At 43.8% G+C, this 22,781-nt stretch overlaps 1 long non-coding RNA gene across 2 annotated transcripts; it reads left to right on the top strand.

Moving 5' to 3' along the window:
• Window positions 1–1,383: 1,383 nt before the first annotated feature.
• LOC308574696 lies at window positions 1,384–15,933 on the top strand. Of its 2 annotated transcripts, none has more exons than XR_014002545.1 (4): window positions 1,384–1,465; window positions 4,160–4,285; window positions 4,869–4,966; window positions 15,811–15,933. It is a non-coding gene; the product is annotated as an uncharacterized lncRNA (long non-coding RNA). The 2 variants fall into 2 exon arrangements; XR_014002546.1 differs by lacking the exon at window positions 15,811–15,933 and adding an exon at window positions 9,510–10,994.
• Window positions 15,934–22,781: the final 6,848 nt, after the last annotated feature.

Raw genomic sequence — 22,781 nt, 5'->3', positions numbered from 1 at the left:
GTTGTTTCTCCCCTCTCAAATTAACTCTCTGAAAGCATTCAGGTGTCCTTTAAATGTGCTCCCATCCATCTGGGGACTGCTTATCGGTGAGTAGATCCCATTTGGTGGGAGAAAGTCAGGATCAACCCAGTGTGCATGCAGGAGATTCAAATGGAATCAGCACCCAAATGAGTTGAGGATACAGGGCACAAACATGGGCGCCCATGTGAGGAAAGGCTATACTTTGGCCATGGGGGGAAATGAAGCTAAATGGTAAATAACAAAGAACTGGATTTGACTGGTTAGCTGGATCCTTCCTTTGCCCCACCTGCCGCGGGCCAACTTTGACAGGTTGGTGCGACTGCCCACCTGCCAATCAACTGATGCCAGGTGACAACTTGAAAGGGGCCTGCTGAGTCTGCTTGAAGACTGTCTGTCAGCACTGATCCTCTGATGGGTGCCAACAGTCATCCCCTTTGAAGTCCACTGGTAAGCAGTTTGCATTCATCTGATGGGTGCTGAGAGCCATCCCCTTTGAAGTCTGTTTGCAAGCAGTTTGAAGACTAGCTGCTGCAGAATTCCCCATAGCCATCAGTTGATCAGCACTGAAAGCCCTATCTTCTGTCCAGGAGTTCCGGATGAGCTGCGAGATCCATTCTGTGGGAGGATCAGATCCACCTGCATCATCACATCCCTGGGAAGTGACTAAGCTAAAGGCCATTAGCTAATTCTGATTGGATGGTGATACTGTGATGTGGCTGGGCCACATGATGCTACAACATGCTTGCTTTTCTTCACCAAAACATTTGCAAACTATCAATACCCTCCTAGAAATGCGCTGGCCAGATGTACTGTAGTTCTTTTAAATAAATGTATTCTCCCCACCTACTCCATTCTAGGCTAAGAATGATGTTGACCTTTTTTTTGCCACAACATCCCACACAGGACTTTTGTTGTTGCTTCTGATGTTGCAACTTCTAATCCCCCCCTTTTTTTTGCCAAACTAATGCACAATCAGTTTGATCCTAGCTTGTGCCTGTATGTGTGGTCACCTCTTCCTATGTGGGGTTGCCAACTTCTTTTACTGGTCTCTTTCATCTTGGTTGTCTCTTCTGGCACCATATTTCCTGCTTGCTCTCTGTTGATCTAGTAGGTGGTGGTGCTCCCGCCGTGAACTTGTTTATTTCATTTATCCAGCACGTTCCCAACTTCTGCTGCTGTGCTGGTCACTCACGTTATTGGCCTACCCTGGCAAGTACGTGCTGGGACATTATTGGGGCAGGGATTTTGACCCTCCCAACATATTTGACTTCTTGCATGTATCCGGGTTGAGGTAGTAGGTTGTATGGTTTAGAATTACACCAAGGGAGATAACTGTACAACCTCCTAGCTTTCCCTGGGTCTTGCACAAAACAGCGAGCATGGTGAAAAGGCTATAAACCTTCGAGAATGTTTTGCTGTCCACGGTCAAATTGAGAAACAACAGGTAAGGTGTGTTTTGTGAATCTTTTTTTAAGTCAATGAAGTCTCCCTTCCCTGGCATGCACCACACCCCAAAGACAAATCAGCTTTGTGGTTGGGCTACAAAGTTGCAGGCTGTTTATGGAATGGGGTGGTGATGTCTGGACATCACCTTTGGGTCCCCTCCACACCTATGAATGGGATTCTTTAGGATGGGATTCTGTAGTAGAAGGGACTGCCAAAGTGGTCAAACCTTGTGACGTTAATGCTCCTAGCCCTATCTGTAAAGCATCTCTCTGCATGACTAAAGAGTTGGCCAAGAACTGGTGTGTTGCCATAGAAACTACAAGTAAATGATGCTTCCAGAGGAAAAGGACAGGACTTTCCTCCCCACCTGACTGAAGGTGATGTTATCCTGGGCATAGGAGAACAATAGACACAGGGTCAGTTTTGGGCTGATGTTTGGAGACAGATGGTCATAGCCAACTAAGCTCTATTCAGTGTATGCCCATTTAAGTTAATTGATCTAACTTAGGTTTATTAATGGGTCTATGCCCCCAAGTGGCCTGATTGGCCCCCTAACAACCTGACATGGCCAGGGTCTCTCCCAGCGTAACGCAGGATGCTGTCCTGCTCCCACACTAAGGTGGGCAGCTAGGCAGCCCAACCGCAACCCTGTCCCACCAGGAAATGGACCCAATTTCTTAGACTCTGGCCAGCTTAAAAGCTGCACATTCAAGAAAGCACCTTGGTCACATAATTGACTTCTTCGGTTGTGGCTGCAGCCTGGAATTTGCTTAGGAGCTTTGGTGTCTTGCATTACTGCATCAAGGTTCTGTTTTGTGAGCATATATTTTGCTTGCTTCTCTGCCCACCCCTTTAATTTCTCACAACCAAAGGACTCTAAGGACAATTTGGTGAATATCTTATGCAGTTACGAGGCACTGAGAGGGGATAATGTGCTTACCCTTTTTGTATTGAATGCATCATGATATATATACATATATCTCCCTACTCCCATTTCCAGTAGAAAACAAGATACCCAAGGGCAAGCTTGGTTAAAACTTCTCTCAGCTTTGTTAGCTTTCTACATGCAGGGCATTTTTGATGTGAATCAGCCATGGCGAATCTGAATTCACCTGAATCATAAAACTGAAAAACCCTGGGGGCTGTACTGCATGCTTAGTTCTAATATGGGATGATCTGACCTGATTAGCTCTATGCCAGGGCTGTACGAAACTGACAGTCCCGGACCATTCCTCAGCCATCTCTTTTGAACTACAGCTCCCATCAGCCCAATCCAGCACAGCCAAAGGTTATGAATTATGGTCACTGTGGTCCAAACCATCCAGAGGGAAGCAGGTTGGAAAAAGACTGGACTAAGTCTACACAAGAGTGGGTGTACCATGCAGGGTTCAGTGGTGCTTGTTCTGGTTTCAGCCATGTCATCTGAATTCTTGAGTTCAAGGGAGAATTCCAGTACTTCTCATTTACGCAGTTCAATTGTACCCAGTGCCTCAATTTCATTGGCTCAGCCCACCCTCCTGTCAGTGGGACTGACATAGAACTGCATCAGATGACCATGAGTTGTTTGCACCGCATCATCTGGTAGGGAGCATATTGGTTTCCCTCTGGGTGCATCCTCTGATCAAGGGCTGGAGAATCTGTGCCCCTCCAGATATTCTTATTGGACTCCCATTAGCCCCAGCAAGCATGACCAATAACCATGAATGAGTAGACTCGGAGTCCAACAACATCTGGAGGACCAGTTTCCCCCTCCTTTCTATAATTGTGTCAGGTGTTTTTTTTAAGAATGTGGTGAGAGACTGTCCTTATGTTTCATTGAAATCTGTTGCCAACAGCAAAGTGCTTTGTCTCATTTATGCCTTCAAAAGGAATCTAGAAATAAGGACTGCAAAATCACTTGGCCTTGGGAATTCATACTCCTATTAAAGATGGCGCTGGGGAACCCATTTTGATTGGGTCTAAAATATTTGTGGCCAGTTCACAGTAACTGGCACTGGACTTAAAACATGGTAAGGGGCTCTTCCCCATTTCAAACTTGTAATCATGATTGAAGGCAGAAGGGAAATTACCCAGGATCCACTAAACTACACCCACCTGAAAGTTCTGTTATCTCTGTGTTGTCCTTTTCTATCCTTGGAACAGTAAAAAAACCAAAAAAAAATCATTTTTTGCTGATATATTGCTGTATACAGGTTAGTGGAAAACAAGCCCCCCCCCCTTTGTTCATCTCTGGGAAATGTTCCTTAACTTTGTAAACTTGATCAAATCATAGGAAACGCAGAACAGGATGGTAAACCAGGTCCCCTCTGGGTGCTGTTGTCCTTCAGCTCCCATCTGCCCCAGCCAGCATGGCCAATGGCCAGGGATGGCGAGAGCTTTGACTGAACAGCAGTGCTTTGAGTTCCCCATCCATTGTATAGAATGCTGCCTGCTTCAGAGAGAACCTCCCGCTTACTTCCTGGAACCCATGAGCATTCCAGGACTGAAATTAACATGAAAGGTAGCCGTTTGGCAATTCTGGAAAAGAGCATTCATAATAAGAATATTGGACTGTTGATTAATTATGGCATTCCTAATATGTCCTTGAGTGCCCTTCTGTCATATGTCCTCCATATATCCTTCTGTCGTATGTTTTCCATATGTCTTGTCACTAATTAGTTTTCCATCATATGGCTTCCATCACATTAATTAGACTTCCTGGAGAATGTGGCAGTTTTGCAATCAAACGTGGACCTTTTGCAGTGGGCACAGGAACAGCTATTTTGTACCTTTCAGCCCTTGAGCGATGGAGCAAAAGGAGAAAGGAAGAGGTGGAAAGGTAATGTGTCAAGATATGGACAGATTTCTCACTTTGTCTCACACCTTGGATAGTGCTGGGTCTAAATAATGCCTGTTTTGAGATTTCTCCATTTTCCTTTTACTTGCCTATTACTACAGTGCATTGCAAGATACCTTCGACTTTTCCTTGTTACTTTGCTTTAATGTTTTTAATGTTTGTTTTAATGAAAACGAAGGGAAAGTCCATCAGTCCTAGATTCTTAGTTTATTTTGCAAAGCCAAAATGAGCATTGCTCTGGAATGAGTGGCAGAAGAAAAGAAAATTCAGAAAGTTCAGAAATGCATTGCTCTAAAAGCGGGGTTTCTGGTCTGCTGTAAAGGGTGGAAGGTAGATAGGATCAGAGAAACGAGGTATGTAGCTGTGATGCATCAACTGCATGCTCTGGTGTTCCAGCAGCATGTTAATACACCAATGATGCAGAGGTTCATGATATTTCAATAAAATCCATTTGCAGCTGTGAAAATCTGAACAAGAGAACTCCAGTTCATTCCATAGTAGCTGAAATGTAATATTAAATTAAATGCAATGGATGAGTTGTGGCTGACATTTTCTTCTTCTTCAGGGGATATTTTTAAAAAGACAAAGTGTGCTAAGCCAAAAAGGGTTTTGCATCCAAGACCTCAGGGGCAGGAGGCTTCCCAGCATCACCCACTGACACTGGTAAGTTGCATGAAGTGTGTTATGGGATACCAGAAGGGGAGGGACTCCAGAGTATGCTATCAGGGAAATTGGAATCTTGCCCTCCATCCTTGCATTGATTGACGAGTGGGTAACTTTGAAGTACATCTATGAACAATATTCCTGGTCAATTGTGCTTGTTTATTTTGGGATCAATCTAAGGAGAGTAATGTAATAATAATAATAATAATAATAATAATAATAATAATAATAATAATAATAATAATAATTTATTATTTATTCCCCGCCCATCTGGCTGGGTTTCCCCAGCCACTGTGGGCAGCTTCCATCAAAAGCTTTGGGGTGTTTTCTTGTTGTTGTTGTTTAGTCATTTAGTCGTGCCCGACTCTTCGTGACCCCATGGACCAGAGCATACCAGGCACTCCCGTCTTCCACTGCCTCCCACAGTTTGGTCAAACTCATGTTGGTAGCTTCAAGAACACTGTCCAACCATCTCATCCTCTGCTGTCTCCTTCTCCTTGTGCCCTCAATCCCTCCCAACATCAGGGTCTTTTCCAGGGAGTCTTCTCTTCTCATGAGGTGACCAAAGTATTGGAGCCTCAGCTTCAGGATCTATCAAAAGATTAAAAACACATTAAAACATCAGTCATTAAAACATCAGTCATTAAAAACTTCCCTAAACAGGGCTGCCTTCAGATGTCTTCTAAACATCAGATAGTTGTTTATCTCTTTGACATCTGATGGGAGGGCATTCCACATGGCGGGTGCCACTACTGAGAAGGCCCTCTGCCCTGTAACTTCACTTCTTGCAGTGAGGGAACCACCAGAAGGCCTTCAGCGCTGGACCTCAGTGTCCAGGCAGAACGATGGGGGTGGAGACTCTTCTTCAGGTATACCAGGCTGAGGCTGTTTAGGCCTTTAAAGGTCAACACCAATACTTTGAATTGGAAACGTACTGGGAGCCAATGTAGGTCTTTCAAGACTTGTGTTATGTGGTCTCTGCAGATGCTCCCAGTCTCCAGTCTGGCTGCTGCATTCTGGATTAGTTGTAGTTTCCGGGTCACCTTCAAAGGTAGACTCACGTAGAGCGGGTTGCAGTAGTCCAAGCGGGAGATAACTAGAGCATGCACCACTTTGGCGAGACAGTCTGCAGGCAGCAGGTAGGATCTCAGCCTGTGTACCAGATGGAGCTAGTAGAGAGTGGAATCCATGAATTCAGGGCCTGAATTCCTACTCCAGTTTGGGCATTCACCATATTGTTATTGACAAAAGAAGTAGATTTGCTGACATGGGCTATCATAGGTGGTGTTGGTACATTAGCACTCCCTGCTGCAGTGAGCAATTAAGGGAGTCCTGGGTTTAAGAATTAGGCCTAGAATTTTTCTTGGATTTGGGGGTGTGAGGTGAAAACACCCCCCAAAATTGATTTAATCTTCAGGAGATGAGTGGGTTTTATTCCAGAATTTTCATATCTTGGCAGAGAAAGGAAAGTGGTCAGTAATGCTGCCGCCCACTCTCCTAAGCTGCGGCACTCATGCCTGGCCACAGTTCCATTCCTGGGGCGGGTCTGACCCAAGGGTGAAGAGCAGGATGAGAGTCAGAGGCAGCTTCCCCACCCTTCTCCTTGCCTGGACTGTGGCTCATGAGTATGCCCATGCCACTTTGCGAGGTGAGCTGCAGTAGGCTCCCACTGTGCCCTGCCCCCCTCAGGTTGTTGGCCTACACTCTGCAACTAGGCTCTACCTTTTGGCCTTCTCCCTCAGATCTTTAGCCAAACTCACTCTCTGTCTTCATCCTTGTCTTTGCCTCTCTCCTCCAGTAGTAAAAAGGTCCATTTAATGTTCTAGCTAGCCTATCCTCCAACCCACCAGAATCGAGTAGAACAAAATTCTCCCTCTCATCTCACCACTTCCCCTGTCCAATGAGTGACCAAGAATTTCTACGTAATAAGCCAATCAGAAGTGCAATTTTATCTTAGAACATGCAAGTATCCCTTTCTGAATGCAATGCATTTTCAGGAAATCATTTGTTAAGCGAGAGTTCACATAACGAGCTGATGGTTTCCATCATTTCCTATGGGAACATTTCTAATCCATGCTTTCTCCCTCCATGCTTCCTACCTGAAACTGCTGCAGCTAATTAGCAAAAGCCAAACAAAGTGGGGCAGGGACTGTTTTGTCCCATCTCTCCTGCTCCCTGGTTTGTCTAACAGATTTTTCTCCTTCCATGGTTTCTGCCCCCAAAGGCTGCTGTCAATCAGTGAAACACAAACAATTAAGGAAGTGGGCAAACTCCAGCTGTTTGGATATCTGAACCAGTCATTTGTGTAGTAAGGTTTGGGTATAAGGTTTGTGTAGTGGGGTGGTTTTTTTTTGGGGGGGGGGTTATTGGGTTCTTGTTTTTATTTTGATTATGTATTTTGTGGTTTTATATTTTGATTTTATTCTGTGAGCCGCCCTAAGACCAACACGTATAGGGCAATAGATAAATTCAATAAATAATAATATAATTCTTTGTGTTCAGAAAACTGAGATTTCAGATAATGAGCATTCCGATAGCTGGACCTGTGTGCATTTAAAAGAACCCAGTTTTTACCAGGTCAGCCTTATTTAAGGACGTAATCAGTCACCAATGGATACTTCGTATTTCAAATCTAGCCTTTTACATTACCCCACATACACATACATTGTATCTAAACCAAGTCCTGCTCTAGTAAACACATTTGAAAAGGTGATTTCTCCATATCCCCTTACCAGAAAGTAAGTCCCATTTAGCTCCATGGGGCTTACTTCTGATTTAGACATGCATAGGATTGCATTCTAAGTCTCCCTAATAACCTCCCTATTAAACCCAGTAAGGTTTGCGTCTTTGCAGATTACAAATAAATGTTCCTCTGAGTCTGTTGCAAATGTCATATTATTTTCCCCAGGCACACATCTCACAGGAACTGCTAACTTTGGTCCCGCTCCTCCAGCATTGATTTGTGCTTTTGTTTCTCTCCTTGAATGTCAAGGATTCCAGCTTCTAGAATTGGTTTCCTAGTATACAGTGAGGCCCATAAGCTGAATAATGGATTTACTTCTGTCAAAGGTATAAAAAGCATTTGGAGTGTTTCCACGGAAGTTCTAGGCAATTTTCTCATACATGTGTTTTTAAAAAGCTACTTCAAAAACAAAGGGTGGCACTTAAACTTGCTCATGGTGGGTTAAGAAAAATGTATGTTTCTGTTATAGTTCTGTAGAAGGGAGGATGAACCTGTTTTCCTCCAGTTGTTGTTAAACTACAGTTCCCATAGCATTTGGCCGTTGGCCATGCTGGCTGGGACTCATGGGAGCTGGAGTCCAGCAATATTTAGAAGGCCACAGGTTGCCCATTCCTGGTGTCCACCATCCTCTACAAGATATGGCAAGAGATCTTTGGTTTTGGCATCATAAGTTAAAAGCTAAACAACAAAAGACATGCAGAAAAGGCTATGGTTGACTGTGAGCAAAAAAAAGGGAACACATAAATTGGCAGCAGTTCTCACACTTTTCCACAGACTGATTGGAAATTGTTAGGAGTCTTGCTGGACCACATAAGCATCAACATTGTCAAAATCACCACCAAAATCACAGGCCAGGCTGTGAAGAAGGTCCCGTTTCATTGGTAATTTGGGGCAGGGGGTGGAATTAGTAGATTGCACCAGCTCCATATTATGAAAATCACAAAGCCTTAGCCAGGCCCTCTTTAGCTTGTTAAGTCAATCTATTTCTGGTCAAAATGGCCTCAAAAACAATAACTTCAGTGCCAAGCCAATTGCAGATGTTCTCATTAGTTCCGCAACCTTTTTACAACCACTGGAATGGAGCTCATAGACCCACAGTTGGAGAAAATAAACCAAAAGCTTTATTTATTGCATTTTCATGCTGTATTTCCTCCATCATGGAGCAAGGTTGCATTCATGGGGTTCCCAGACCATTTCCATTCCAGGCACTGAAGAGACCCAAAATAGCTTAGCTTCAACAAGGTGGCTGCATCACAAGCCATAAGCATTGGTGGCTTGGTAGAGGAACTCAAAGGTCATCCCATGAGAGACGGTGTGTAGTAGTGATTGGAATATTCAAGTAGATGACAGGGAACTGGTGGCCTTCCAGATGTTGTTGGACTCCAGCTCCCATCAGCAGCAACCAGCATGACCCAGACTCAGGAATGATGGTAGCTGTAGTCCAACATAATCAGGAGGGACACAGGTTTCCGCATCCCTGGACTAGGGGCAGGGAGATGCAGCTTCAAATCTCATGAAACTCACTGGGTTATCCAGTGGACCATGGATATCTCTCAGCCTAAACCTACCTCACAGGTTTGTTGTGAGGATAAACTGATGGAGATATGCATCTGAGCCTGTTTTTGTCTCCTAGTCTGTAAGCAGTACTTCTAGCCAGTTTCCCAGTTTGAAATCCAGGCCAGGATATTAGCAGCAAAGCTGAGTATGCAAGGAGAGAAGCAAAAGGCACTGGAATGAGGTAGCATGCAGGCTCAAGGCTCATTCTTGGTCTGATTAACCATGTATCTGTCTTATTCTTAGGCTGATACACCATTGTTTCTGGACTAAGCTTGTTATATCTGAACAGCCTCACTGTATGGGGAACTACTTGAATACTGCTACTAAGTCATTTAGACTACCACCCTGGTGCTCTCTGGACACTGTTGGATCATGGGCAGACCTTGGTAATATGCCACCCCGTGTGAGGCTATTTGACACACACACACACACACACACACCCCACCAGCCAGCATAGCCAATGGCCAGGAATGATGGGAGTTAATAACAAGAAATATCTGGAGAGCCCAAGTTTGGAGGGTGACTGGTTGAAATCTGGGATTTGCAAAGGTTTTGTCATAACAGGTGCCGCATAAAGAAAGGGTGGGAAATAAATTTTCAAGTGACAAGAAAGTTTTGATTAATTTTTAAAGAAGTTGTTTAAAATAGTCGTTTATAAGTTTGACCTGCTAGCAAAGAGTGGACGACTTGATGGCAAGGTGGTATCGGTGTGCCTCCATAGCCAGTCTTTTCCCAGAGAGGAAACAAGACCACTTTGCAGTATCTGAGCCTTTGTTCATCACATCTTGATGAACGCTTCAGAACTTGTTTTTGCTCCAGTTAGAGAACACCTAAAGCGCATAGGGTTTCATTACGTCTTTTGAGCTGAGAGTCACAATGGAGCAGTTTATAATTAACAGCGGTGCCTAGGTGTCAGGTCTAACAATGAGTATCATAGTCATTGGGAGACAATGGACCATTTCTTTTAAAAAACTGTCATGGAACCTGAACCTGGTTCCCATCAGCAAAATTGGCTGGCTAAAGAGATTCTTGACTGGTGCTATTTGGGTCCCACTAACTGACAGAACAAAAGCTGCTAAAAATGACTGGGCAATATGTTGAGGCTCCAAATCATTGTCATACAGCCTTTGGATGATGGACAATCGAGCATATTTTTTTTTAAGGGTCAAATGGTCTTGTTAAAATAGAGAGTTTCACTTGGAAAGTTTAAGCTTTTCCCTTGGAGTATGATGAAGGAAATACCAAAATGTTAACCATTCTCTCTTGAGACAGACAGATGCCAACAACAAACCCATTATGGACCAGTGTATCTGTCTCTGTCTATTTCTGCAAGGGATGGTTTTCATAGACCCAAGGTTCTAGAGCAGGGGTGGAGATCCTCAGCTTCCCCATTGTTCACTACATTCTGCAAGTCCTCAAGAAAATTGTCAGCATTTTAGTACAAATGCTATCCATTATACACATTTGTATATGCAGGTTTATCTAATACATGAGTTTTTTCATGCAGTTTCCCCAATGTACTGCATTTTTTGTGTCATTTTCCTTAATACATAACGTTTTAGCACAGCTTCCTCTGAACTATACATTTTTGTAAACTTTAATTGGTTTGAGAACTCTACTGCAAAATTCTATGAATTTTAAAGGTCAGCTGTGCTTTAGTTCATGTATTGTTTCAAGAAGTCAAATTGCATTAAAATGTGAGCAACCAAAACAAATTTCAGCCCTATCTTAATTTCTGATCTTCATCCTTCTCTCCAGGATTGATTAAAAAAGAAAATAAAGGTAAAAGGTAAAGGTACCCCTGCCCGTACGGGCCAGTCATGTCCGACTCTGGGGTTGCGTGCTCATCTCGCTCTAAAGGCCGTGAGCCAGTGCCGTCCGAAGACACTTCCGGGTCACGTGGCCAGCGTGACGAAGCTGCAGCTGGCGAGCCAGCACCAGTGCAGCACATGGAAACGCCGTTTACCTTCCCGTTATAAAGCGGTCCCTATTTATCTACTTGCACTTAAGAGTGCTTTCGAACTGCTAGGTGGGCAGGAGCTGGGACCGAACGACAGGAGCTCACCCCGCCGCGGGGATTCAAACCGCCGACCATACGATCGGCAAGTCCAAGGCGCTGAGGTTTTACCCACAGCACCACCCGCGTCCCCCCCCCCAAAAAAAGAAAAGAAAATAAACTGATCCAAAAGTTCGGAACAGCATTCTGAAAGCTAAGAGTGATTGCATTAGCAGGAAACATTTGGGGTTAGCACTTGTTTGTCTCACTTGCCTTTAGAGCTGTCCTTCCCCTTTTGCATAAAAAAGAACATGTGTGCATCAATTTCAAAACACCCACCCACCATAAAAAGCAATCTTGTATAAAAAGTTTTATTAGTTTTCAATTACATTCCAATAATAGCCTCATTATAACAATACCAATTTATTTTAAAAAAACAATTTATAATACAATTATTAATACCAATAATTCAAATACCGAATTATATAATTTAGTTAAAGTGGCCCCCCGTGAGCTAGATTTGATGATTTTCTTTATTCCTACATTCCAAAAACCTTAGTTTCAATTACATTCCAGTCATAATAATAATCCCTTATACAACAACTGCGATATTAATAACTTCTATCTGTGTTGACGTATTAAATGATTTATAAAAACTTTAAGTGAGGAGCTCAAACTATATCCTTGTTCTTCCTGTGTGTGGCAATTATTCTGTCCATGGTGCTTCGTCCTGTCCTTGTAAAATGTTATGTCTTTCTTTCCCCCAATTGTTGCTGTTATCTGTCATGCCTTGGGCGGAGCCGATATCCCATTGTTGTTTTAGAAATTTATCCATCATAAAAAGCCATCTTGGCTTGGGCAAACGAATCTGGATGAAAGTGCATGTACAATCAAACCAAGATTCCTTTTTATGGCTCCCCTTTATCACATACACAGCCCAACAAGACAACAAACCAAACCCACCGACAGCATACAATTCAATATGGCTAACTTAACCAAACAATATGGCCCCCCAAACAAACAAACAAATCCCACTGCAGCCAACCAAAGACAATCCACAACACCCTAGACCACACCAACCTCTCTCACCACCAAGGATACATAACAAGTGACTAGAAAGGGAACCTACTCAAGGGATGCTGACACAAAACCCCCACACATACGCTGAGTAAAAGAACATAAGCTTTACCACTCACCCCCTCTCTCCCACCCACCCCTCTTTTCTTCCCAATCCTATACTGCATATAAGACCAATGTCTCACAGCAAGTGTAGCTGATCTGTAGAAAACACAACCTGAAGAAAGAGACAATTGGTTTTTTACATCTATAGAGGGCAGCCAGAATTCAAAGAAAGCAGAATTCAGAGCAAATTCATGGAATAATAAAGGATCAGAGGGAGGGGGCAGGATTGCTGATAAAGGTGGCCCACCATTGCATCACCCCCAAGAAAGGTCAGAAGAGGACACAGATTTGCATAATATTTGCATGTGCTAATTTATGTGTATGGATGTAGATTTAGAAATATTACTATAACTTACATAGAAACGTAATACATCTTGCCATAGTGGGGAAGACTGTGACCAGGTGAGCTGTGTTCAGTCTGGGTGCTTCTAATAGGGATGGAGGGAAAAATCATTTGATCCACATCTCACACAGCAGACCACCTGGCCCAACATTCCTGAAGCAGGATGCAACTCCCTGTCAAATTGCACTCATCATCCTGGGTTTTGCAATGAGGAAACATGTATGTACGCAAAAATACATCTCTTACTTTTTAAAATGCCTACAAATGCACACATAGGAGAATAATGCATTGGGGGAAAATGTGTATTTTACATAATGACTGTGTACAAAATGTGTACAAATTAGACACAGACTTCTTTCAAAAAGACCTAACAGACCTATGATTAGGTACCAGTGAAATGGGATGGAAGTCAACTACTCAGTTCATCCCTACAAACTGTGGATGGGAGTCTACAATGTCCCTGCTGCTCTCTCTTCTTATGATTCATTATTTTTAAACCCAGCTGGTACAAGACAACCACTCAAACTGAGGACTGTACTTGACAGCTGTTCAAATAGAGGATCATCCTCTGTAAAATAGGACACATGGCTACCCATACCCACATCCCAAGCAGAACTGGAGTATTGGCTCCCTCAAAACATAGAACCCTTTCAAATCCTTTCTTTGCTTCTGTCTGTTTCTCCTTTCCTATTCCTCATTCAACTTACTTCCCTTTCCCTTTCTTCCTTATCTCTATAAGCACCTTGACCTTGGCTGAGTGGCTTGTTTTGAACAGGACAGTAGCGGGCATTTCCCCCCCCCCTCCCTGCAATGCTGCCAGACCATCCTTTCCTCCATTTAACTTAGGGGCTCAGTTTCCACTTTGCATTGAAATGTTAAGGTGGGGTCTCTCCTTTCTGGTTTCAGTCTCTGTCCACGATTTTCTCTGTAGTCTTCATCCATGAAATAACCAACCACACAGTCCACTCTAATCAACTGGAGTCTTTTTATAGACTTTGTGAATCTTTTGGGGGCCCCTTGAGACAATTTGGGGAGTTGCAATCATTTCAGAAATGATAAACACAAAAGAATGGTGGGAGAAAAAGAAGGCTATGATTCCACAAACATGCTCTTTTTGGTTCTTTTTTATGGCTTTAACCAAAATCTATCCACGTCAACAAAAGAATTTCCATTCAGTGGCTTTAAGACATTTTATATAATTTCATTGACTCTGGAGGAATTGCCCCAAAGCTGTTTCTTTATATGTTGTGTGTATACGCACACAAATATTTAAAGATTTTGCTTGGATTAAATTGTCCCGTCTCTTTCATGACTCTGACAGGAATAACAGCTGTGGCATTGGAGGGCACACACATTTTTCAATAAATGGTCTGTGTGGGTTTTCAAGCACCACAGCTTCCCTTTTCAGATTTCACTTTCCTCCAGTGGAAAGAACTAGGTTTCTTAAGGCCAAAGTTTTCCAAGTCCTTGACAGATCTTCTGCTGCTTGGGTGGATTGAGATCCTGATTCCATATTGATGGGAAATGGGAGAGGTAGGGGATGTCTCCCAAAACCTTTGCCCTGAGATTTTCCACTTTTGATATAACTGGTGCTTGGATGACTAGAAATGCTTAGTAAATTATCTGTGCCTTGAAATCAGAGCTGAAGGGGATCTCAAATACCATCTACTTCATTCCACTTTAACCATATTTCCCACTATCTTCCAGCAACTCTATACCCACCCACCCCTGGACTCCCTGCAAGTATCTTACCTCCCTTAAATGGTCCCACACATTCTTTATCACTGCCTCCCAAGAAAGGAAATCCCTCCTGGGACACCTGTGTAGGACCACAGCATCAAGTTCCTCTTCAAAAACCACTTTCTAAACCTCTCAGTCTGTATAGTTTTCCTGTTTAGTCCCAAGGAAGAGTCCATAGGGCACAGTGGGGCAAGGCATATTGGTTGTCCCAGCACCAAGGAGAGCTCCAAGTAAGCAGCTTGCTCCAACAAGAGCTGGAGGTGAATTGAAGCCTTTTGAGCCCCTGCCTCCCTGTTCACCTCTCCTAGGCTCCGCCTGCTTTGTTGGAGAACTACTTATCTTAAAGGGCAAACACTGTAGCAGGAAGAGCAGGCACTTCTTTGATCCACGGACTCTCACTTGGTGTGCTCCCTGCCCTGAAGGAAGGGTGAAGCTCTTGATTCCTCAGGCACAAGCGAAAGCGTCCATGAGGGTCCCAGCTCTACTTATGCAGACTCTGGTGTTCTGAGATCCAGTTCAGTGACCTCCTACCTGCAAGACTCACATGTAGTGGGGTCCTGGTCCATAGCATCAGCCTCAGTGCCAGGAATCTGCTCCAGCTCCAAACAGATGTATGCGTGTGCATTATTCTCCCTGTTACCCTGGGCTGTTACCTTCCTTACATTGTAACCATCATAATCATTTAGGCTGAAAGTTCATGGGTGCCCAGCCTGGTCCATTAAGCATCTCTGTGTCATGTATAGTGATGATACTATTTGATGATCTTGACTCCAAACATAGTTGCACATAGTTCTCATGGAAACCAATGGGATTTAGATTAGTCCCATTTATTAAATGGCTATGTTCTACTTCCACTGTTGAAGACAGTAAAGCTCTGAATACCAGTTGCTGCAACCTACAAGTGGGAAGAGTGCTGTTGCGCTCAGCTCATGCTTGCTGACTTCCCACTGGGACATTTGGTTGGCCACTGTGAGAACAGGGTGCTGAACTGAATGAGCCACCGACCTGATCCAGCAGGTTCTCCTTATGTTCTTATGAAGAAAGCTAGGGGAAAGCTGGGAGGCTGGATTGTCATCAGGGAGCAATGCACAGTTAATTCCCTGTGCCTGGCTACAATACAAAAATTGCAGAATATAAAGTCTTTTAATTGTCTTCTTATAGAATAATTAATGTCTTACAACCTACATTTCATTCCAACACAAAAATACTTGGTCCTCTGTCACTTTTTAAACTGCCTAACTATTTACCAGATTTTGTTGTTGTTGTTGTTCTCTTCTCAATAGGAAATTTGAGGCTGGCTACTTCATTCACTCCGAGTGGAAGAGGCCTTGTGGCCTCTAAGATGTCTCTGTGGCACACAAAACATTTGCAAACTTGTCGCATTGCAGAAACGCTTCAAGGCTGGGTTTCGTTACTTCCCCATTTCTTAATGGGGTGATGTGTATCTGAAAGCACCACAGGTAACTTGTGCGATCCTCCAGTGAGAGCTGGTTGAATGTTATGGTCAGGGATGGTGGTGGGCATTTTTGGATGGTCCATAGCTCAGCAAGGGCCTCCTGACAAAAGGTTCCTGAACCTGCTGCATTATGGAGGTAGACTCACTTAGAGTGTGGTGCGTGGAGGATATCTTCTCCAGGAGCCCTCAAAAACTGAGTGACACTGTCCCCAGCACAAAACTCAGCTGAGCTATGAAACTCCTGTATAACCATTGGAAAGCCATCATCTTTCTTCTACAACCCCCTCCTTGTTAGCTGGCTTGGGCTACTCCAGATGCTTGGGCTACTCCAGATGTTGTAGAACTCCAAGTTCCAACATCTCCAGGTAGGGCTTGGAAAGACTCTTGTCTGAAACTCTGGAAAACTGTTGCCCATCAGTGCCCTGAGCTAGTTGGACCTAAGGATAGGAGAGAAAGTGGACTCAGTTTGGACTTGAAGGCAACATACCTAAATTTGCACTTCCCAAAATAATATGCGAACCAAAACACAGATGTCCTCTGAAATCTTCACTTCTCCAAATTTTGTGTTGCCGTTCCCTGTCCGATTAATGTGCATATACTGGGAGATAGTATGCATAAATGCATATATTAGTGAAAAATAACTTTTAAAAAATGAATTCTGTTGAGGGGAATTGCATGTGAAAATAGGTAAAATTGCATTAAATATGTGCATATGAGGAGAAATTTGGACTGAACTCGGGCAGGAGCATGTTTATATAATTTATAAAAGGGCAGTTTAAGTCATTCTATCCCAGCACACTCCAGTGTTGTCATATAATAGCTGCCTTAGCTGCCTGCAAGCCAATTAAGAAGTTCAAATAATCACTGCCACAAATTCATACTCAGGCTGCAATCCTATATACACTAAGTCCAATTGAGCTCATTGGGGCTTAATTCTGAATAGACATGCATAAGACTGTACTTTAAGTTGCCTTATACCATGATGCAAGTATCATTACCCTCATCTTACAGACTGAAGGAGGCTTGGAGAACAGTCACTTGTCTATTGAGTTTAGATGGTGGAGAAATTTTGTTTTCTGTTGCTCCAGAGAATAGAACCCAACAGGTTCAAATTATAATAAAGGGATTTCAGTTGAACATGAGAAAGACCTTTCTGATGGCGTGAAGCCAGTCAACCTCCAATGTGAATGACTTTAAATGAAGATTAAACAATTTCATACAGGGCAAGTCTCTCAGTGGCAGCTGGCCATGGTGGCTGTGTAATGAAAACGGTGGAGGAGAAATTCAATTCAGTTCATATTTGCAGCCAAATCTATCAAATTTGTACTTTCAAAGCTAATATGATAACTGAAGTACATCCTTCAAAATCTGCACTCACATGAATTTTGTGGTGCAACCCTCCAGCTAAATATTCCCCCAGAAAATGCGTATGTAGGGGATAAAAGGTAAAGGTAAAGGGACCCCTGACCATTAGGTCCAGTCGTGACCGACTCAGGGGTTGCAGCACTCATCTCGCTTTATTGGCCGAGGGAGCTGGCGTACAGCTTCCGAGTCATGTGGCCAGCATGACTAAACCGTTTCTGGCGAACAGAGCAGCGCACGGAAACGCCGTTTACCTTCCCGCCAGAGCGGTACCTATTTATCTACTTACACTTTGACATGCTTTCAAACTGCTAGGTTGACAGGAGCAGGGACCGAGCAACGGGAGCTCACCCCGTCGTGGGGATTCAAACCGCCGAGCTTCTGATCGGCAAGGCCTAGGCTCTGTGGTTTAACCCACAGCGCCACCCGCATCCCTCTATGTAGGGGGATAGTGGGCATTAAAAAGAAGATAGCATAACATACAAAAACACATTATATGAGGAGAAATTGCTTGCAAAAAAAGTGTGTGCTAGTCCAAAATGCATGTGAAAATCTGTTTATTAGGAAAGAATTACACTATAATCTTGACGAATTTTCATGAGGATTTTTTTTTAATGAAGTGAAATTTGCAAATGACTGCAGTAATGTGGAGAACTGAATTTCAGAAGTGAAATTTGCAAATGACTGCAGTAATGTGGAGAACTGAATTTCCGATTGGAATGCCTGGGATCACGGTGAGGGGAGTGCTGTGCTGCTCATGTTATGCTTCTGGGCTTTCCATAGATGTCTGGTCAGCCAGGGTGAGAACAGGATGCTAGACTGATAAGACCTTTAATCTGATCCAGCAGGGCTCTCCTTATGTTCTTATGACAGTGGAGCAGACTGCAGCAGTAGGTGGTAGACTCTCCCTCCTTGCACTTTTAAAAGCAGGGGCTACCAAGGATTTGCTAGGTCAAATCAAGGACCTATCAGGTCTTGCTTGCAGGCTTCCCACAGGCACTGTGAGAAAAGAATGGGCCATTTGCTTGATCCAGCAAACTCTTCTTGCGTTCTTACATTGCAGTAGTTGGTTTCCTGTACTGAACAGGAGGTCAGTGACTTTTGAGGTCCCTTAAAACCCTATTATTCTAATAATATAACATACAAGAATACACACAGAGAGCAAAAGTTACCAGGGAATAGAACAAAAGAAAACGAATCAACTCAGATACAAATAGTTACAGAAAACTTCTCATGCAATCTGTGGGCATTTTAACAGTGAAGGAGAGACCTGCTCATACGTACCACAAGTGCTATTTTTCGGGGGGGGAGGAATGCCGGAAATCATCATGAATGCCCCACTTGTTCTCTTATTGTGGCAATGGCGCCCACCTGAGAGGTGCCAGAACTGAATTCCGGCTGGAGGAAAAAGCCTTGCTTACCACAAACTGCTTTTGATAATTTCCTCTGATTTAAAAGGGAGTTTGCTGTTTGTCAGAAGGAAGAGGAGCTGGTGATAGTAAGTTTAAAGTGCACCTTGGCTGGTAGAGCCAGACACGTGGTTCCGTGGATCCTGGCTAATGTAAAGGACCAGTAATGAAGGAGCCCCTTTTGCATACAAGATGATGTGATCTTTTCTGGATCCACCATTCTGTCTTAAAATAGATGTGACCTAAGATCCTCCCCTCAACCTTAAAAAGGATAGAAAGTTTTATCTATAATCCTGTGTGCAGTTAAAGGAAAAAACTTCAAGAGCTTAGTTTTGAGGGGCTATTGTGACTGGAATCACTGGGAGGCCCCCTTGAAAGAGTCTCTGAATATTCCATATTTTCCTGGAACTGTCAAGGAAGGTCTGCCAAATGGTCTTGGCAGCATTCCCAGGTGCCCAGCCAACTTTGAGGCAACTGTGGGGACTCGGTGGGTTTATGTAACCTCTGTTTCCAATCCTGTTCGTACATACAAAGCATATAGATTTACTTAAGTAATCTTGCCACACAGAAGAGCAAACTGCTCTGCTTATTTTGCCTCTGTATCGTCAAGTCAGAAAGAATTCATTCAGAAGTCTACAAAAAAAGGTGGGAGAGAGGCTTCCTTTATGTTAAATGCCGGCTTAGAGGCTGTTTCCACTGCATTGTAGAGTGGAGGAGATGATGTTTTTGGAACATGAGCAATAGTCAAAGTACCCAAGAAACTCCCATCCATCTAGCTGCTGCTGTCCAGGCAATGTTTGATTGTAAACTGGCTGGCTGTGGAGTGGAGAGAGGTTGTGGGGCCACCAGTGACATCCTTATGAGGCACCCTTGAACCTGGCTGCGGAGCAGGACTCATTTCATTAGGGGGAAGGGAATTAAAAAACCTTCCTTTTGGGGCACTAAGCAGGTTATATGTGAGGTTTCCAGAAATTCTGTTGCTAAATGTGGTTATAAGACGTGGTAGACGTTTAATTAGTATGCAGCCGATAAGCAGGTGGGAAGTATAAAAGGGCTGGAATCAAAAGGGTACTGTGCTACTTATCTGTAATGAAATCTCTCGCTGATATGCATAGAGAAAGAGAGAGAGAGAGAGAGAGAGAGAGAGAGAGAGAGAGAGAGAGTAAGAGAAAGACAGACAGACCTGGTTACAAAGGATTATATTGCATCCACCCCAAATATGAGATATCCCAAATAAACAATTATGTGTTTTGCTTATTTGTTATGTATCCCAGTCCTTGGCTTATCGAGTTGCAGGAGCTGGATTCCTCCCCTGCTCTTGTAAAAGAGCGATGTTGTTACATTTTGCAATTTGAAATTGTTTAGCTTAATCTCTGTGCATGATCCGGCCTGGACTATAATATCATCATGATTCAGAAACATAGACAGGCACCAGGAGACTGGCTGCAGCATTCCGCCTGCCCTGCTGCTATTTGTGGCATTGCTGGGGAAGGGAGAGGAGGGTGCTTCGAGGGAAGCATGTGGTGGGTCATATGCACACCCTGTCTGTTTGCGGCTTTGATCTTTATGCCCTGCACTTCATCCTGCCTTTTTGTCTGATTTTTGTACTTTTGGGGAATAGAACAAGCTGCCAAAGGACAGGTATGTATTGGGAGGTGCAGAGGAGGGAGGAAAAGAAATTCAGGTCGTCTTTGCTTATTTAATGCAGCCCTTAAACTGTCCTTCATCAGTTAATATCTCAGGAAGGTTTGCACTAGATAAAACAATCAGATTTGGTATAAGATGTCACAATCATTAGAAGACTATGCATTTATCAAAACCTCCAGCATACAACTCCTCAAATCAGTATAGCAGCAGACAAAAGAAGTAGCTCTGGCAGTGTACAGTGGACGCTCGGGTTACGAACGTGATCAGTGCAGGATGCGCTTCCACAACCCGCAGTGTCCGCAACCCGCAGCGGTGCGTCTGCACACACACGGGTCGTGATTCGGCGCTTCTGCGCATGTGCAAAGCACAATTTAGCGCTTCTGCACATGCGCAACCACCAAAACCCAGAAGTAACCCATTCCAGTACTTCCAGGTTTCAGCAGTACGTAACCCAAAAAAACCCAACCTGAAGCATCTGTAACCCGAGGTATGACTGTATAGTGGTTAGACTGTCCTACTAGGACCTGGGAAACCAGGGTTCAAATCCCCACTCAGCCATGAAACTCACTGGGCGAACTTAAGCCGAAATCACTGCCTCTCAGACTAAACTGCCTAACAGGGTTATTTGGAGAATTAAATGAGATGGGAACAGGCGGACTGTGTAACCCACCTTGAACTCCTTGGAGAAAAAGGTGTAATATAAATGCAATAAGATAAATAACTAAACAAATAAATGACAACGAAATTATTAAAACCCTACATGTCTATTAAAATCCACAGCATCCAACTCTTTAGGTCAATACAGCAGCACACATAGGTACCTACAGCCATGGGTGTATATGGGGGGCAGTTGTTGTTGTCCCCCACCCCACAGAAGGAACCATAATCTCTAGATTCCCAGCTTTCATCTGAAACAAGAGTAAGTTTCTAGCATTTGTAGAAGCTGAGATATGAATCAAAATGTGCAGGCATTATTCTTCTCGCTGGTTTGTGAGAAACCAGCCTGTCCCCACTTTTCACTATTTTACTTTACCTGCGGCCTGAAATAAAATCCCACAAGCACACATGTCTCTGGCCTTGAACACAACAATGCCCCCCCCCCAAGTTTGAGCAAAAAGGTACATCTTAAGTAGATGCCGAAATGTGAGGGGTGAGGGAGCTGCACCTCCAAGGAAGATCTGCCAAAGGGGTGGAACGATGTAGAAGGACTGAACCACAAGGGAGTACAGTGGTACCTCAGGTAAGGTACTTAATTCATTCCGGAGGTCTGTTCTTAACCTGAAACTGTTCTTAACCTGAAGTACCACTTTAGCTAATGGGGCCTCCCGCTGTTGCTGCGCCGCTGGAGCATGATTTCTGTTCTCATCCTGAAGCAAAGTTCTTAACCCGAGGTACTATTTCTGGGTTGGCGGAGTCTGTAACCTGAAGCGAATGTAACCCGAGGTACCCCTGCACCTAGTTAGAATGGACAATGAGAAACTGAATGGCAGTTGGGGTCAGCTGAGCCCATGGAGGGGCCTTTTTGTCTCATTTTTCTCCCTGATTCATCCAGGTGGGATAACCAGGTAGTCAGGTTAAATAGATGACCTCCCCACACACCCCATTCAATCCCTGTAGGTCGATCTATGTAACCCAGACCACAAATTATGAGCTTGTTTGGGACTTTACTCATTTGCATACAACTTTTTAAAGTGTGCAACCTTCCAAAGTGGTTTATAGAAATTTGAGCATTGCCACCTCTGTAAGCATACACCAAAAGAACCTCATAACAGAAGAGCATTTAAAAAGAAAGATAGATGATTGGATGGATGGACAGGCTATATCAGTCACCTGATGCTGGAAAAAACAACAGATGGCACTCTGAATTTTTCTGGGGAGCAAGTTCCAAATGCAGGATATCCCCACAGAAAAGTCCCTATTCCACCACCACCCCAGTCTCACTTCAGGCAAGAACCAATGGAAAGACCTCTAATGAGGTTCTTGGGACCGAAGCATGCTCATATGAAAACTGAGCATGCAACACTGTGGCAAGCTGAAAGTCACTAAACATCAAGAGATGCTTACTGAGTCATAGTTAGGGATGTTGCTAGTGTAGGTTTTTGTGCCTCATTCACTTCTGTGGTCTAAACCCATCCTTTGCACTGGTCTCCCAAAGAATGGAAGAGCAGCACATAGGGCAGATTTGTGTTTGCATGCTGGATCTGAGTGTCAGCTCCATGAGCCCTTAAATGTTGCATGGGTTGAACAACTGCCTGATCTTCCTGGATGCTGGTACCAGCCATGGTGTTTCTGGGTCCCTGTGGACTTGCCACACTGGCTAATGTAAAAAAAAGAAGCAAAAACTGTTTCCCAAACCTACCAGTCCATTGAATAAGTAGGC

The sequence above is a fragment of the Podarcis bocagei genome, assembly GCF_964188305.1.
Source record: "Podarcis bocagei genome assembly, chromosome: 15".
NCBI classification, from domain to species: Eukaryota; Metazoa; Chordata; class Lepidosauria; order Squamata; family Lacertidae; genus Podarcis; species Podarcis bocagei.
This window is presented reverse-complemented; position numbering and strand designations above follow the sequence as displayed.